Here is a 16,273-nt window from a genome sequence, read left to right as displayed (position 1 = left end):
ATTTGCTAAGCTGTTTTTTGAGGCCATTGCTCATTTCACTTGGAAGTGCCCCTGATCAATTTGCAATGTAATTACAGTTTAAAAGATAAATTCTTTTTCATTAAAACTGTCCAGCAGTTCCAACAGAGGTTAGTGCTTGCCACATCCATGGTATTTTCGATAAGCCACATGTGCCACTCCAAGTCATCTAAATCTTAGAGCACCCAGCCTTTGCCAGGCACAGGTTTGGTGAACCTGGGTTTCCTGAGCTGGGGGCCAGTAAGCACTGCAAGTTCTCTGTAATTATAAACTCTGGGGATGTTACAGTGACCACCATGCAGCAGCAATGGAATGTTGGGTGCCACAGGGAATGGGGATCTTGACTTAACTACACAGATCACGAGGATAGCATTGAAGGGAGTTAGTCCTCCTCTCCCACTCCTCCCCCATTTTAAACAATCCACTTAAAATTAGCTAGGAGTCAACACATGGGGGCATGCATGGTAGACAATGGCAGTAATAACAACACTATGGAGGTTAGAGAAAGCAGACTTCTTTATTGAGATAACCAAGCCACTACTCGGAGGACTGGAATAATGTTTTACTATTGCGGGCTGCAGAAAAGAAATAATGTCACATATGGAGCATGTGTCATTACTAACACAAATTTGCTCCATGAGGCATGGATGTTTTGCAGGAAAAAGCAAAGGTCTTGCTGTGTGATGCATTGAGTACCATGGGACAAGAAAAAGAATAAAACTGCACACGGTAGGGCTCATCACCACTAAAACAGATATATCACCATGAGGTTAAAGTTTCTTACTGGAAAATGAAAAGTCTCACCAGCCTGTGTTGCAAGTGTAGAGACAATGCGGGCATGTCTTAATATTATTTTGCAATAGGCATCTATGGCTTGTTCTTCATGGTGCATGTTGTACCTGTCTTGAGGCCAAGGGCAGCAGTGTTGATACTGTAGGTGCTGGTCATGTGACAAGGATGTGCACTGGACATCAGGACACTGGATGTGAGGTGGCAGGTTACCCGGATGTCAGCAGTGCCAGGCCACTGTGTGGTGGCGAGGGCAGGTGTGGTGCCAGCAGTGTGCACGAGCAATGAGTAAGTGTCTGGCACAAGATTTGAGGGGTACCAGACCAGATCAGCCTCGAGACTGTGTGCAGTGCATGCACAGTGGGCAGGTGCTAGGCTTGGTTTGCTAGCATGAGATAACTGAGGGAAGAGTGCAGTGGCGTTTCTGGGTAACTGTTCAGAGGTTCTGACAGATGGGTGTATGCTGAAAATGCACATACAGGGTGTTTCAAAAATGACCGGTATATTTGAAATGGCAATAAAAACTAAACGAGCAGCGATAGAAATACACCGTTTGTTGCAATATGCTTGGGACAACAGTACATTTTCAGGCTGACAAACTTTCGAAATTACAGTAGTTACAATTTTCAACAACAGATGGCGCTGCAAGTGATGTGAAAGATATAGAAGACAACGCAGTCTGTGGGTGCGCCATTCTGTACGTCGTCTTTCTGCTGTAAGCGTGTGCTGTTCACAACATGCAAGTGTGCTGTAGACAACATGGTTTATTCCTTAGAACAGAGGATTTTTCTGGTGTTGGAATTCCACCGCCTAGAACACAGTGTTGTTGCAACAAGACGAAGTTTTCAACGGAGGTTTAATGTAACCAAAGGACCGAAAAGCGATACAATAAAGGATCTGTTTGAAAAATTTCAACGGACTGGGAACGTGACGGATGAACGTGCTGGAAAGGTAGGGCGACCGCGTACGGCAACCACAGAGGGCAACGCGCAGCTAGTGCAGCAGGTGATCCAACAGCGGCCTCGGGTTTCCGTTCGCCGTGTTGCAGCTGCGGTCCAAATGACGCCAACGTCCACGTATCGTCTCATGCGCCAGAGTTTACACCTCTATCCATACAAAATTCAAACGCGGCAACCCCTCAGCGCCGCTACCATTGCTGCACGAGAGACATTCGCTAACGATATAGTGCACAGGATTGATGACGGCGATATGCATGTGGGCAGCATTTGGTTTACTGACGAAGCTTATTTTTACCTGGACGGCTTCGTCAATAAACAGAACTGGCGCATATGGGGAACCGAAAAGCCCCATGTTGCAGTCCCATCGTCCCTGCATCCTCAAAAAGTACGGCTCTGGGCCGCCATGTCTTCCAAAGGAATCATTGGCCCATTTTTCAGATCCGAAACAATTACTGCATCACGCTATCTGGACATTCTTCGTGAATTTGTGGCGGTACAAACTGTCTTAGACGACACTGCGAACACCTCGTGGTTTATGCAAGATGGTGCCCGGCCACATCGCACGGCCGACGTCTTTAATTTCCTGGATGAATATTTCGATGATCGTGTGATTGCTTTGGGCTATCCGAAACATACAGGAGGCGGCGTGGATTGGCCTCCCTATTCGCCAGACATGAACCCCTGTGACTTCTTTCTGTGGGGACACTTGAAAGACCAGGTGTACCGCCAGAATCCAGAAACAATTGAACAGCTGAAGCAGTACATCTCATCTGCATGTGAAGCCATTCCGCCAGACACGTTGTCAAAGGTTTCGGGTAATTTCATTCAGAGACTACGCCATATTATTGCTACGCATGGTGGATATGTGGAAAATATCGTACTATAGAGTTTCCCAGACCGCAGCGCCATCTGTTGTTGAAAATTGTAACTACTGTAATTTCGAAAGTTTGTCTGCCTGAAAATGTACCGTTGTCCCAAGCATATTGCAACAAACGGTGTTTTTCTATCGCTGCTCGTTTAGTTTTTATTGCCGTTTCAAATATACCGGTCATTTTTGAAACACCCTGTATGAGGTACTGCATGAGGAGGCTGTGGCAGGTCTAGGGCACAGCACTGCGAATGTGTGAAATAACACTGCTGTGAGAGTGGCAGAGTAACCAGGGATGGCACTGCAGCGGTAATGGTGTAACCAGCTGAATCCTGTCATTTCTCATTTTAGGTGTGGGGAAAAACACCCCAAATGCCCACCTGAGCTCCAAATATCATCCTGACATGTCCAAACTAGTGTCAGGAGAGGGATTTTTCCTGCCGTTCGATCCGATTTGATATTTTCCTGCCGATCCTATGTGCTGGCAATCGTAGTGACGGCTAGCAGTTTGCTGCCATGGGCCACTTAGCTGTTAGTGCTAGACACGCCTTCAGGCGTGCCTGAGAATGCATTAGGCCCTGACGGTCCAATCAAGCATGCGAGCGCACTGTATGACTGCGCGCCGCTACATCGTGTACCGCGCTGGGGCGAGCCGCCAGCCATGGAAGAGCCACCACAGGCTGTGTTGCACCATGTGCTGTCGCTGGGTGCTGTTATCGAGGCTGCCACCATCGCTAGCCCTGTTGCCGATGCCACCTCCGTGTGATGTAAGTGTCACTGCAGGCAGATGTCTGCTGAGGGACCTTCTCATTGCCTAGAACAGAGCAAGACTTTCTGTGTGTACATGTGTTCGGTCTCAGTCCCACTTTTGTAACCGTGCCTGTTTAATGTCCTCGCCAACCGATGGAGATGACAGAATCGGCTCCCTATGCTACAGCTGCGGCCCTGAATGAGCCTGATCGCATTAGTTTGCTGTAACAGCAGATAAGCACCCTGTCACTTGAAAAAAATAGAGTTACAGGATTGGCTTACCATGATAACGCACAAACGTGAAGCCAGTGCTGCTGAAGGACTGCATCTATGTCTACATCTACATGGATAATCTGCAAGCCACCATATGGTGCATGGCGGGGGGTAAGTGGCAGAGGCCAAGTGACGCAAATCATTTGTTACTAGCCATAATAGGAGTGGCAATGATGTTTAGCTTTCATCTAAACACTGTTGCTACCAAATGTGGAGTTTGTTAGTGTAAAGGCCAGAAACATCCCTACCTAAAAGAGTAGTAGAAGGGGAGGAATCTGAATGTGATTGGCCAGAGGCATCCTGGAGTTACAGAAACACTCATAAGATGGAGCAAAGTCTGTAAACTGCCATTGGTTTAGTGATCCAGCTGTAGAAAGGGAGAAATAGTGTGCCGCCACAATCCTTCAACAATTCATGTTTTTGTATGCAAACATAGTTCCCATGAGCTCGTTGGAGCACCAACTGCATGTCGCTCATCGCCAGCCTCAATTAAGTTCTGACAAGTCTGTTCTTTTCCCCTGGAGTGCTGGTCTCAAAGTTCATACTTTACAGTGCTGTCAGTGATTCCTATTTCTGTTAGCTCTCACATCATGGACTCGTACTAATTTCTGTTGTGTAACCAGTTATAGCATTTGCTTTTTGTAATGTTCAGAAATAGCCTTGAGTGTAGTAGTAATCGTGATTATAAATGGAAAATGTTAATCAGACCCCGGAATATCCTTGAATCTCCTGCTGCGAGCATCCTATCCAGTCTCAAAATTCACGCCTGTTGTTGGTACGCTGTGACAGTGTCTGGCACTGATCCATGCGATCATCCTGCCTTCACTGGAAGTTTGTCTTTCTGCATTTGCTCCTAACAGCTCAGAAATTGCAGAGTGAGCTGTAACTCCTGTCATCCCTCTATCCTCTGTTAGGACACAACAACGAACATTTCTGGTTTCATTTATGGTGTGGCTTAATCATGGGGAAATCTACACCACTGTCGATGTTTGCTTGGGATTCTGTGATGGCGGCATTCTGCAGAGACTACTGGTGCATATCCAGTCAGTGGGCTGCTCCATTTTGTTTTGAGTCCTCTAGCGGTGTGCTACAGTACTGTGGCTTGGAGATTTCAGTGTGTACGAGGGTTGCAAACATGCACCTCCTAATAAACAAAAATTATGTAACTTTACAATATTATGTAAAGGAAAGTTGCTACTCACCATATAGTGGAGATGCTGAGTCATGATAGGCACAACAACAGTTGTTTGATTATGTAACTTTAGTTCTTCAAAATGATAAGGCCTTACGACTACCGCATACATCCTCCAGTGGTATATGTGATTTATTTTTAGTGAATGTGTAACTACGTTTCACCTGTTGCTACTCATCTCCTAGACCTGAGATACAATCGTGTATGTGATGCAGCTTTACAATTTTGAAATAAAGCCTTAATTTTGTGATTTTTGTCAAAACTTGGCTAGTCGTGCATGTCATGAATCACGGATAAAAATTTATTTCTATTTCTTAAGAAAAATGAGGCAACTCCGGGCGCCTCAAGAGCCCCTAAAGTTGAAACAGAAAAATTAGTACCAGATATAGCCAGTACACCTCCATCTGTAACTTTTGTACCTTCTTTTGCTTGAAGTCCAGGCAAAAATGTAACAACATTTTTGCAAAACATCAGGGGTGTGGGAAGTACACGCACATGGCCAGACCAATTTTTGCTGGCACCAAGCTGAAGCTTTCGGGCAGTGCGCGAACTTATACTGAATCAGTAGATGCATTACAGGAAGTACCCACTTTTGAATTCTTGGGAAAGGGGTTAACTGAGTGCTACTCTGGCAAGCATGGGGTTAGCTATTACTGTAATTGGTTGTCGACCCAGACAGAAAAGTGGGGAGGACTTTGAAGCATTTGCAGACAGAATTAGGACAGTATTTTGTCACACATACACTTTAGGAAGGGACAATACACGTAATGAAGTGTTAGTGGAAGTAGCTGAGCGAGAGAAGTCAACGTAGTCACACATGGAATAAATCCACATATAGGGAGTGAGGTAGAGTTAGCCTCCCCCACCTCCTTGTATGAAGCAGTCAGACTTGGTCTATTGCTTGAGGTAGTGGGAAGATTTGTATTGTCCCCACGCGCGCCTGGAAAGCATGATGTGTTTAATGACGTGAACTGCCAGAGATTCGGGAAGCCCAATATGGCTTAGCGCTGCTGGGCTTCCTGCTGTAAGAAATGCCATACTGTTTGACACAAATAGCATCATTGTCCGCAAAATGTGTGGCCAAATTCCCCCAAGAGGAACGTGCCACCAAGCAGCAAGAGAAATAATCAATTGAGCAGGAGCATTACTCCACAGGGAAACGAGTGTGGGTCAGGTTCTGCCACTCACCCTTGCCCCCAATGAAATACGTAAATCCCATAAAAAGGGGAGAACCCACTGAGGTGGCAAATTTAGTTTTAGAGGGGAAGCTCAGAGGGAAGACTGTCAAAATTCTTGTGGATACCAGAGCTCAGATTAGTGTTCTTTTTGTTTCTGGTAATGACAAGCATGTGCTAAAACCGCCACGCTACAATATAAATGGACTGGGAGATGAGATGATCATTCCTGCAGGCACCCGTACTATAGACCTAAACACAGAAGGGAAAAAATGTGCCTTTGACATGGAAGTAGTGAGGAAACGCACATGGGATTTTGATATCATCCTGGGGAACAATTTCATAACAGGCTATCAGTCTGTGGTAGATGATAGGACATGCATTGTTTGGTTCTGTGATACAGACCACTGTCCAGACAGTGAGCGTGTGTCTCAGTCACGAGGAACCTGTGAAAGGAGGCCTACCTTACAAGCTCCAACTGAACCGCGTACATGGGCATTGAAAACTATCACGCCTGTTACAATTGGTGGAGGAACGGAAACACTTCTCTGGATTGAAGTCAAAGACCATGAAGATAGGACTTTCTGGTCATCCTGCTTGCCTAGAATGACTTTCGTGACAGGCTGCAAGTCCATGTTAAGAGAGGTCTCAGTAGACCCAAAGTAAAAGGAGACAGGTTTCAAATACCTGGGTATGCTGACAATTTTGGTCAACAGGACATAGAAATCCCACATGGCACAATGGTAGCCAGTGGCAAAGAAGTTATGCAAATAGAAGTTTCTAACCAGAAACAGTGTCAAGAGAAAAGATGTAAGAAGTTACTTGTGAGGAAGGTTTACACACTAGCCCCTTCAGTAAGAAATCGGTTGAAAGAGAAATTGGCCCATTTGCTGGAGTCAGAGCAAAATCTTTTGTACCCAGTTTCAGAGAAATATGCGTGGTTATTAGAGGAAAGGCAATATTTGCGATCAACTGACGTACAACACAAAATTCCTACGGGAGATGCTGGATCAATTGTACAGAAGCCGTATTGTTTACCTCATCAATTGCAATCTTTTGTTGAAGACACGATTCAACAGCAATTGGTTGCAGTGATAATTCAATCCTCTGCAAGCCTGTGGACCAGTCCTATTGTCATTGTGCCAAAAAAAAAAAAAAAAAAAAATCAACTAATTGGGGAGAAAACCTATTGTCTATGTGTTGAAATGAGAGCGTAAACAAGGTTACCATGCCGGATACTTGCCCTTTGCCACATACTGACGAGATTTTAGACAGGTTAGGAAATGTTCTGGATATCATCAGATTATGACTGCACCACAAGATAGACCTAAAACTGCTTTTGTGGTCCCATATCGACTGTGTGAATTCTTATGTACGCATTATGGTGTAAGAAATGCTCCTGCCACTTTTCAAAGGTTTGCCAACTTGTTATTGAGAGGTTTAAAGCCTACTGTGTGTCCTTTGTATCTCGACGTCATCATAATTTTTACAAAAACAATGCAAGAGTATGCTGAAAGATTAAGAAATGTATTGTCTAGATTGCAAAGTGCACACTTAAGTTTAAAACTTGTTCTTTGATAGAAGCAGCGGATACTTTTCCAACCCCAAGAAATGTTAAGGAGATAAAATATTTCCTGGTTTTAGCCAACTATTATAGACTTCTTTGTGCAGGATTATGCTACAATAGCAAAGCCATTAACAAAATTACTAAAGAAAGATGCAGAATTTGAATGGACAGATGAATGCAATAAGGAAAATTAAAGGCATTTTGATTAGGTCACCTTTACTAATACATGCAGATATCGATAAACCTTTTATACTTTCGACAGATGCATCAGATTACGTTATCGGAGCTTTTTCAAGTCAGGAATATAATGATGGGTTACACCTCCAGACAAATGAACTCAACAGAAATTAATTACAATACTACTGAGAAGGAGCTGCTAGCTCTCATGTTTGGAGTAAATTACTTTAAGTGTTACTTGTATGAGTGTCAGTTCACTGAGGTTACGGATCACGCAGGTTACGGATCACGCTGCTTTCATATGGATTTTTAGTTTAAAAGACCCCAGTAGTCACTTGACTAGATGGACATTAAAATTATCAGAATATGATTACACAGTTCAGCATAAGCCTGGCTGCCTGCAGAGCAATGCCATTGCCCTAAGCAGAAAGGTTAGAGCTGCACAAACAGATGATGTTTCCATAGAAGAACTGAAAGAATCGCACGAGAGAGAGAGAGAGAGAGAGAGAGAGAGAGAGAGAGAGAGAGAGAGAGAGAGAGATGTAGAATGCCACTGGTATACACCACTCTCTGATTGTGCGACAGAAGATGTTATACTATATCACAAGACTCTGTTGGTAAGAGAATAGTAATAACTAAAGAATTGTGACAACAAATAATAGCACAGTGTCATGATAGTTTACAGGCCTGCCATAAGGGGTGACGAGCCACGAATGCAAGAATAGCCTCAAATTACTGATGGAGAGGTCAACAAACAAACATTAGGATCTATATACAAAATTGTCTGCACTGTGCACAAAGAGTGCCTCCACCCAGGACTAAAGTTTCTTTACAAACATTACCACAAGCATCAAAACCTTTTCAGATTGTGGCCTTGGGTATCTGCAGCCCATTTCCACAAAGCACCAAGATTAATAAATATATATTGTCAATTATTGATCACTTTTCAATTTTTATACCACTTGTAGATATGACCACTGAAACTGTTGCATGTGCCTTTGTCAATCACTTCGTACTGCCATTCGGAAGTCCTGACACAGTACTCACAGACCAAAACTCAAATTATATGTTGGCACTACCTGCATGAGTTTGCAAAATGTTACGAATCAGAAATGGTAAACTGCGCCCTTTCACCCTTAAGCCAACAGGTGCTTAGAGCAAGTGCATAAAACTATTGTATGAAGGCTACCATATTATGTAGTGAAGACCCAGTTAGATTGGGACAGGTATGTAGGATTTTTCGCCTCAGCTTACAATAGTCGTGTCCATGAGGGGACGGGATAGTCCCCATATGAAGCAGTCTATGGGACACTCATGAATTCACCCTTTGAGATTGACAAATTGCCCCCTGACGTCAATATAGGTGAAGCAAAAAGGCTAGCCCACCATCTCAAAGCCATATGGAACCAAGTTAAACACAGTAATTTCAAAGCCACACAAAAACAGCAAGAACACAGCAACAAAGGCACTATACTCCCTCTATATAGACCCGGTGATTTGGTATTGCTCCAAAATTCCGTGGTAAAAAAGGTACAAGCTAAGAAGTTGACCCCTCGGTACGAGGGGCCCCTTCCCTCTATCGTGCATCACCTCCCTGGTGAATGCTGAAATTCAGTTACATGATCATACTACAATAGTACACTTTGATCAGTTAAAGCTGTGTCGGAGTCCAACTGTGCCACCTCAAGCAGCACCACTGGCTTCTAACCCTGAAGTCACACAGATGGCTAAAGGTGTCACCACAACAAAGCAGAACAAGAAGAAAGGTAGGGTGTTACCAGCACATCCTCACTATGTTTTAAGAAACAAGCCATCCTATGCTCAGAGGTCCAGGACTAAATGAGAAAGATGTAGTGATAAGAATGTCGCTATCAGACAAGAAATATAAGATTTAATAATTTGTTTGTATTTGTAAAAGATATAAGCCAGACAGAATTGAGTGCAACAGAGATGCATGTTAACTACAACTACTGGTTTATATAGGAGCACTCACTACACTAAATATACACACTAGGCAGAGATCAGAACCAACCAACACACAGAAGAAACCCACAAAACCAGCATGGCAACACAGGCTACAGATCAAAATAGAAAAACTGAGAAAAGACATCGGATAGCTAACACAATTTATAAGAAATGAAATCTCGGAAAAAAAACAAAAAAGGTTAGGTAAAATCTCACAACAAGAAGCGACAGAGCAATTAGACGAAAAGAAGCAGAAATTACAAGCATTAGCCAAACGACTCAGAAGATACAAAAAAAGTGAAAATAGAAGGAAACAAAACCAAACATTCAACACAAACCAAAAGAAATTTTACCAGACAATAGATAACACACACATTAAAATAAACAATCCACCAAACATAACAGACATGGAACATTTCTGGAGCAACATATGGTCAAACCCGGTACAACATAACAGGCATGCACAGTGGATACAAGCAGAAACAGACACATACAAGATGATACCACAAATGCCTGAAGTGATAATTTTGCAACATGAAGTCACCCAAGCAATTAATTCTACTCACAATTGGAAAGCCCCTGGAAATGATAAAATAGCAAATTTATGGTTAAAGAAGTTCACCTCAACACATTCACATCTAACTAAATTATTTAACAGTTACATTGCAGACCCATACACATTCCCTGATACACTTACACATGGAATAACTTATCTGAAACCTAAAGATCAAGCAGCGAACCCAGCTGAATATCGCCCCATAACATGCCTACCAACAATATACAAAATATTAACTTCAGTCATTAAACAGAAATTAATGACACATACAACACAGAACAAAATTATAAATGAAGAACAAAAAGGCTGTTGCAAAGGAGCACGAGGATGTAAAGAGCAACTGATAATAGATGCAGAGGTGACATATCAAGCTAAAACTAAACAAAGATCGCTACACTAACCAATACATTGATTACCAAAAAGCTTTTGATAGTGTACCCCACTCATGGTTACTACAAATATTGGAAATATACAAAGTAGATCCTAAATTGATACAGTTCCTAAACATAGTAATGAAAAATTGGAAAACCACACTTAATATCCAAACAAATTCAAATAATATCACATCACGGCCAATACAGATTAAGCGTGGAATATACCAAGGAGACTCATTAAGTCCTTTCTGGTTCTGCCTTGCTCTGAACCCACTATCCAACATGCTAAATAATACAAATTATGGATACAATATTACTGGAACATACCCACACAAAATCACACATCTGCTATACATGGATGATCTAAAACTACTGGCAGCAACAACTCGACCAATTACTAAAGATAACAGAAGTATTCAGCAATGATATAAATATGGTTTTTGGAACAGACAAATGTAAGAAAAATAGCATAGTCTAGGGAAAACACACTAAACAAGAAGATTACATATTGGATAACCACAGCGACTGCATAGAAGCGATGGAAAAAACAGATGCCTATAAATATCTAGGATACAGACAAAAAATAGGAATAGATAATACAAATATTAAAGAAGAACTAAAAGAAAAATATAGACAAAGACTAACAAAAATACTGAAAACAGAATTGACAGCAAGAAACAAGACAAAAGCTATAAATACTTATGCCATACCAATATTGACCTACTCATTTGGAGTAGTGAAATGGAGTAACACAGACCTAGAAGCACTCAATACACTTACACGATCACAATGCCACAAATATAGAATACATCACATACATTCAGCAACAGAAAGATTCACATTAAGCAGAAAGGAAGGAGGAAGGGGATTTATCGACATAAAAAACCTACATTATGGACAGGTAGACAATTTAAGAAAATTCTTTCTAGAACGAGCAGAAACTAGCAAAATACACAAGGCAATCACTCATATAAATACATCGGCTACACCACTGCAATTTCATAACCACTTCTACAACCCTTTAGATCACATAACATCAACAGATACGAAGAAAGTAAATTGGAAAAAGAAAACACTTCATGGCAAGCACCCGTATCATCTAACACAGCCACACATCGATCAAGACGCATCCAACACATGGCTAAGAAAAGGCAATCTATACAGTGAGACAGAAGGATTCATGATTGCAATACAGGATCAAACAATAAACACCAGGTATTACAGCAAGCATATTATTAAAGATCCCAATACCACAACAGATAAATGCAGACTTTGTAAACAACAAATAGAAACAGTAGATCACATCACAAGCGGATGTACAATACTAGCAAATACAGAATACCCCAGAAGACATGACAGTGTCGCAAAAATAATACATCAACAGCTTGCCTTACAACATAAACTTTTAAAACAACAAGTTCCTACATACAAGTATGCACCACAAAATGTACTGGAGAATGATGAATACAAATTATACTGGAACAGAACCATTATAACAGATAAAACAACGCCACATAACAAACCTGACATCATACTCACCAATAAAAAGAAGAAATTAACACAACTAATCGAAATATCCATACCCAATACAACAAATATACAAAAGAAAACAGGAGAAAAATTTGAAAAATACATCCAACTGGCTGAGGAAGTCAAAGACATGTGGCATCAGGATAAAGTTGACATCATACCAATTATACTATCAACTACAGGAGTCATACCACACAATACCCACCAGTACATCAATGCAATACAGCTACATCCAAACATATATATACAACTACAGAAATCCGTAATTATTGATACATGTTCAATTACCTGAAAGTTCCTAAATGCAATATAACACATACTGTACAGTTAATAGGAAGTGACGCTTGATCAAGGTCCGCGTCACTTTCCATTCTTAACCAGACTTAACGTCTGAGAAAGTAAAGAAATAATAATAATAATGCAAGGGTTGCTTGTGCTCTTTTATGTTCCTAGTTGTCATATTTTATTATAAATCATAGTGTTAAGCATCAGCAGCTAGAGCAGAGGAAAATAAGAGTCAAGTCATAAGAACTAAATGATGAAAAGAGAGCCAATTAGTAAATGCTCTTTCAGTGGTGGCAAATTTCTGCTGGTTGCAGGAAAACATTGAAGTGTAAGTCTATGACACAGCAGTCACAAGTTACGTAAGTTAAACATTGCTTAAGACTGACACTTGGTCATGAACATAAAAGCTAAAGAGAATGAGTTTGCTAGGAACGCATGGTAATGCTTTGCTTAACTTTAAGTAATGTAGGTCCAGGGAGACAAAGACCTCAAACAAAGCATATAGGAAACCGAGTCAGTTTGCATAATGTCACTATAAGTGAAACAGATACTAAATGTAGCAAAAGGCCTCCCAAATGCTTATTAGTTATCCAGTTCTCAGAAACACGTGTGGCCGGGAGTCAATGCAAGTGTTAGATACACATGAAGAACACATGCTATCCTCCACTCAAGACTCAGTCAGAAATTGCTTTTTGTGCCATAATTTGAACACCTAGAAAATGCAGAGTAAGTCAATTGCCACCTCACTCAATGTTACCAGTACCGTTGGATAGATTGAGAGACAGAAATTTCGCATTTACAACTAACAACTGTTACGAGTACACAACTATTTTATTTCTTCCTACAGTGCTTCACACATAGTGCAGTTCTATCTCTTAGCAAGTATTACAAGATGTTTTTCGCAGTCAATTATTTATATTGCCATGAGCTAATTGCTATGCATACCTACACAGAGTGTAATACAAAAGTAACACGTTACCCACTGCCATTACCTTTGAAGTCAACCAATGTTATTTACACGATGATGAAATAGTTCATTAAAACAGCACTTTTAAAACTTACACGAGTTATGTTAGAACCACACTTTTAAATAGGGCCGTGACTATCATTTTACACTTAGATTTTCCACACTGTGGCAGCAGTTCAATCACATTTAGGTTTAAGATTGTTAATTATTATCTGGTAGAAAGTAAAATTTATTATATAACAGGAAACTAATAAAGATAACCTTACTTTTATCAGCTTAGAGGCATCAGGGCCATAAGTGTGCCCCTGAAGATTTCTACACCGTAGGGTCATTTGTTGACTGTCTGGTAAACATCTTTCCATCCTCCTGTTAGGAAATATTAACGAAGTTACAATTTGAAAAGCTTAGCCACTGCGGTGAACAACACCATATTGTCGCCACGCAGAGATTCGAATGCACGCCGGCTCCCCCTCCGCTTCACTAGCGGCAAGCGGTAATCATCGCTGTGACATAGTATGGCACTCAGCTGTCCGGCCACATGCCCGCTTGTTGTTTATGACCTGCACATGTGTGTTTCTGTACTAACTAGAGGATACTGGAAAAGGATTTCCTGTCCTAAAACATCCACTGTATCCCAACTTAGCAAAGAATTATTGAAACATAAAGTTATGAGGGTGGTATGAAAAGTTCTTGGAATCACCATGAGAGATCAGCACTAGCACAAGAAGTTGTTCACGTGATATTCATTGGACTGTTGCCAGTAAACACATACCATGTCAGTGTTCTTGGAAGAGAGCTGTGGTGATGATGTGACTCTGTGCTTGTTCCCACATAGTGATTTGCAAAGGGAGAAAAAATCGAGTTTCGAGCAGTGATTAAGTACTTTGTAAAGAAAGGTATGAAAGCAAAGGACATTTATGCCGATTTCCAGAATACCCTCCATATTCAACTGTTGCCAAGTGGATAAATGAATTTAAATTTGGTCAGGAGAGCTTAGATGATGATCCGCGCATTGGTCGGCCAAGATGTGTCACCACTCCAGAAATCATTGTAAAAGTGCACAAAATGGCCACGGAGGATCGCTGATCGAAAGTGCGTGAAATTGCTCACCCTTGCCAGATGTCATCTGAGGGGGTATATCACATTTTAACTGAAGAATTAGAAATGAAAAAATTGTCTGCAAGATGGGTGCCGTGACTCTTGACACTGGATCAAAAATGCACGAGAATGGATATATCGGAACAATGTTTGGCCCATTTTAGGAGAAATGAACAAGATTTTTTGCACTGATTTGTGACCACAGATGAAACTTGGGTGCACTACTATACCCCAGAGACAAGACAACAGTCAAAGCAGTGGAAACATGCTGATTCTCCACCACCAAAGAAAGAAAAGACAATTCCTTCGGTGGGAAAGGTCATGGCATCAGCGTTCTTGGACGTGAAGGGGATTCTGTTTGTAGATTTATCTCCCCAGTGGGCAAACAATTACTGGAGAATACTATGCTAACCTCCAGGACAAATTGCAACAAAAGATATGCAAAAAAAGGCCAGGTTTAGCAAGGAAGAAAGTTATCTTCTATCAAGACAATGCTGTCGCCATGGCAAAATTACATGAACTAAGGTAAGAATTGTTGCCATACCCGCCTTGTTCAACTGATATGGCTCCGTCAGACTTCCATCTCTTCCCAAAACTGAAAATTTTTCTTGGTGGACGAAGATTCACTTCAAACAGAGAATGGATAGACGGAGTTGACAACTATTTTGCAGGCCTGGAGGAAACTCATTTTCAAGATGGGATCAAGGCACTGGAACATCATAGGGCAAAGCGCATTAATCTACAATTTGACTATATTGAAAAATGAAAAAAAGTTGCAGTGATGTAAGTACTTTTTTTTTTCTATCCATTCCGAGAACTTTTCAAACCACCCTCGTAAAACATTAAATCCATTATCAAATAACAGTTATGCACTTGCGTAATGGCTTAAATAAGTTCAATGATAGACTGCTCGGAGCTCATCTGAAACCATTCTGCACAATCTACCATATCAATCATAGCATGCAAGGTAATGCTACTAGCTTTCAGTAGATAAAGGAAAATATTTCTAGTTTGTCACACAACCTGATTCCATTGTGGGATTTAAGAAGCAGAATGATAATGGAGTAAACACAAGCAAACCAGTCCCGTTAGGAATTTCAGTTAACACTTCCCAGCAGATTTGGCCATAGTGGCTGTCACTGTAGCAGGAGTGATTAATAGAGATTCGTATTTTAGCAAGGGCACACTACAATATGCCTTTTCATAGAAATCATTGCTACATGTGAGAGACGGAGGGAGGGAGGGTGGGCGGGGGGAGGGAGGGGGAGAGAGAGAGAGAGAGAGAGAGAGAGAGAGAGAGAGAGAGAGATAATACAATGCGCCAGTATAGTCAAATCCTGCCCAAGTAAACTTACTTCAAGTAGAGATTTCAAACTAAGCAGAAAAGGCAAATTAAGATACAAGTACCGTGAAGTTCTCTTCAAGATACGAAGTAAGTAACACCAGTTACTGATTGTGTTCAGTAATGCTTCACTCAAATTAGGGTGATAACTGCCATTTATTTTGTAGCTGCAATCACAGTATTAGGACTTGAGCATCTAAAAGTTACTATGCGTAACCAGCTTATTAATCTGCAGCATTTCCAGCCTTATTTGTACATAACAAAATGTAACTGAAGTAAATTACTTGCTTCCCATAAGCAAATATTACAGAAAATTGTCGAACATTACAAATCAATATTGATTCTACCACTGCGCCCACAACCCAGATACATTTTTCTACATTTCTTG

The sequence above is a fragment of the Schistocerca nitens genome, chromosome 8 (genome assembly GCF_023898315.1).
Source record: "Schistocerca nitens isolate TAMUIC-IGC-003100 chromosome 8, iqSchNite1.1, whole genome shotgun sequence".
Classification (NCBI taxonomy): Eukaryota; Metazoa; Arthropoda; class Insecta; order Orthoptera; family Acrididae; genus Schistocerca; species Schistocerca nitens.
The sequence above is the reverse complement of the archived record's forward strand: the minus strand, read 5'-3'. Positions refer to the sequence as shown.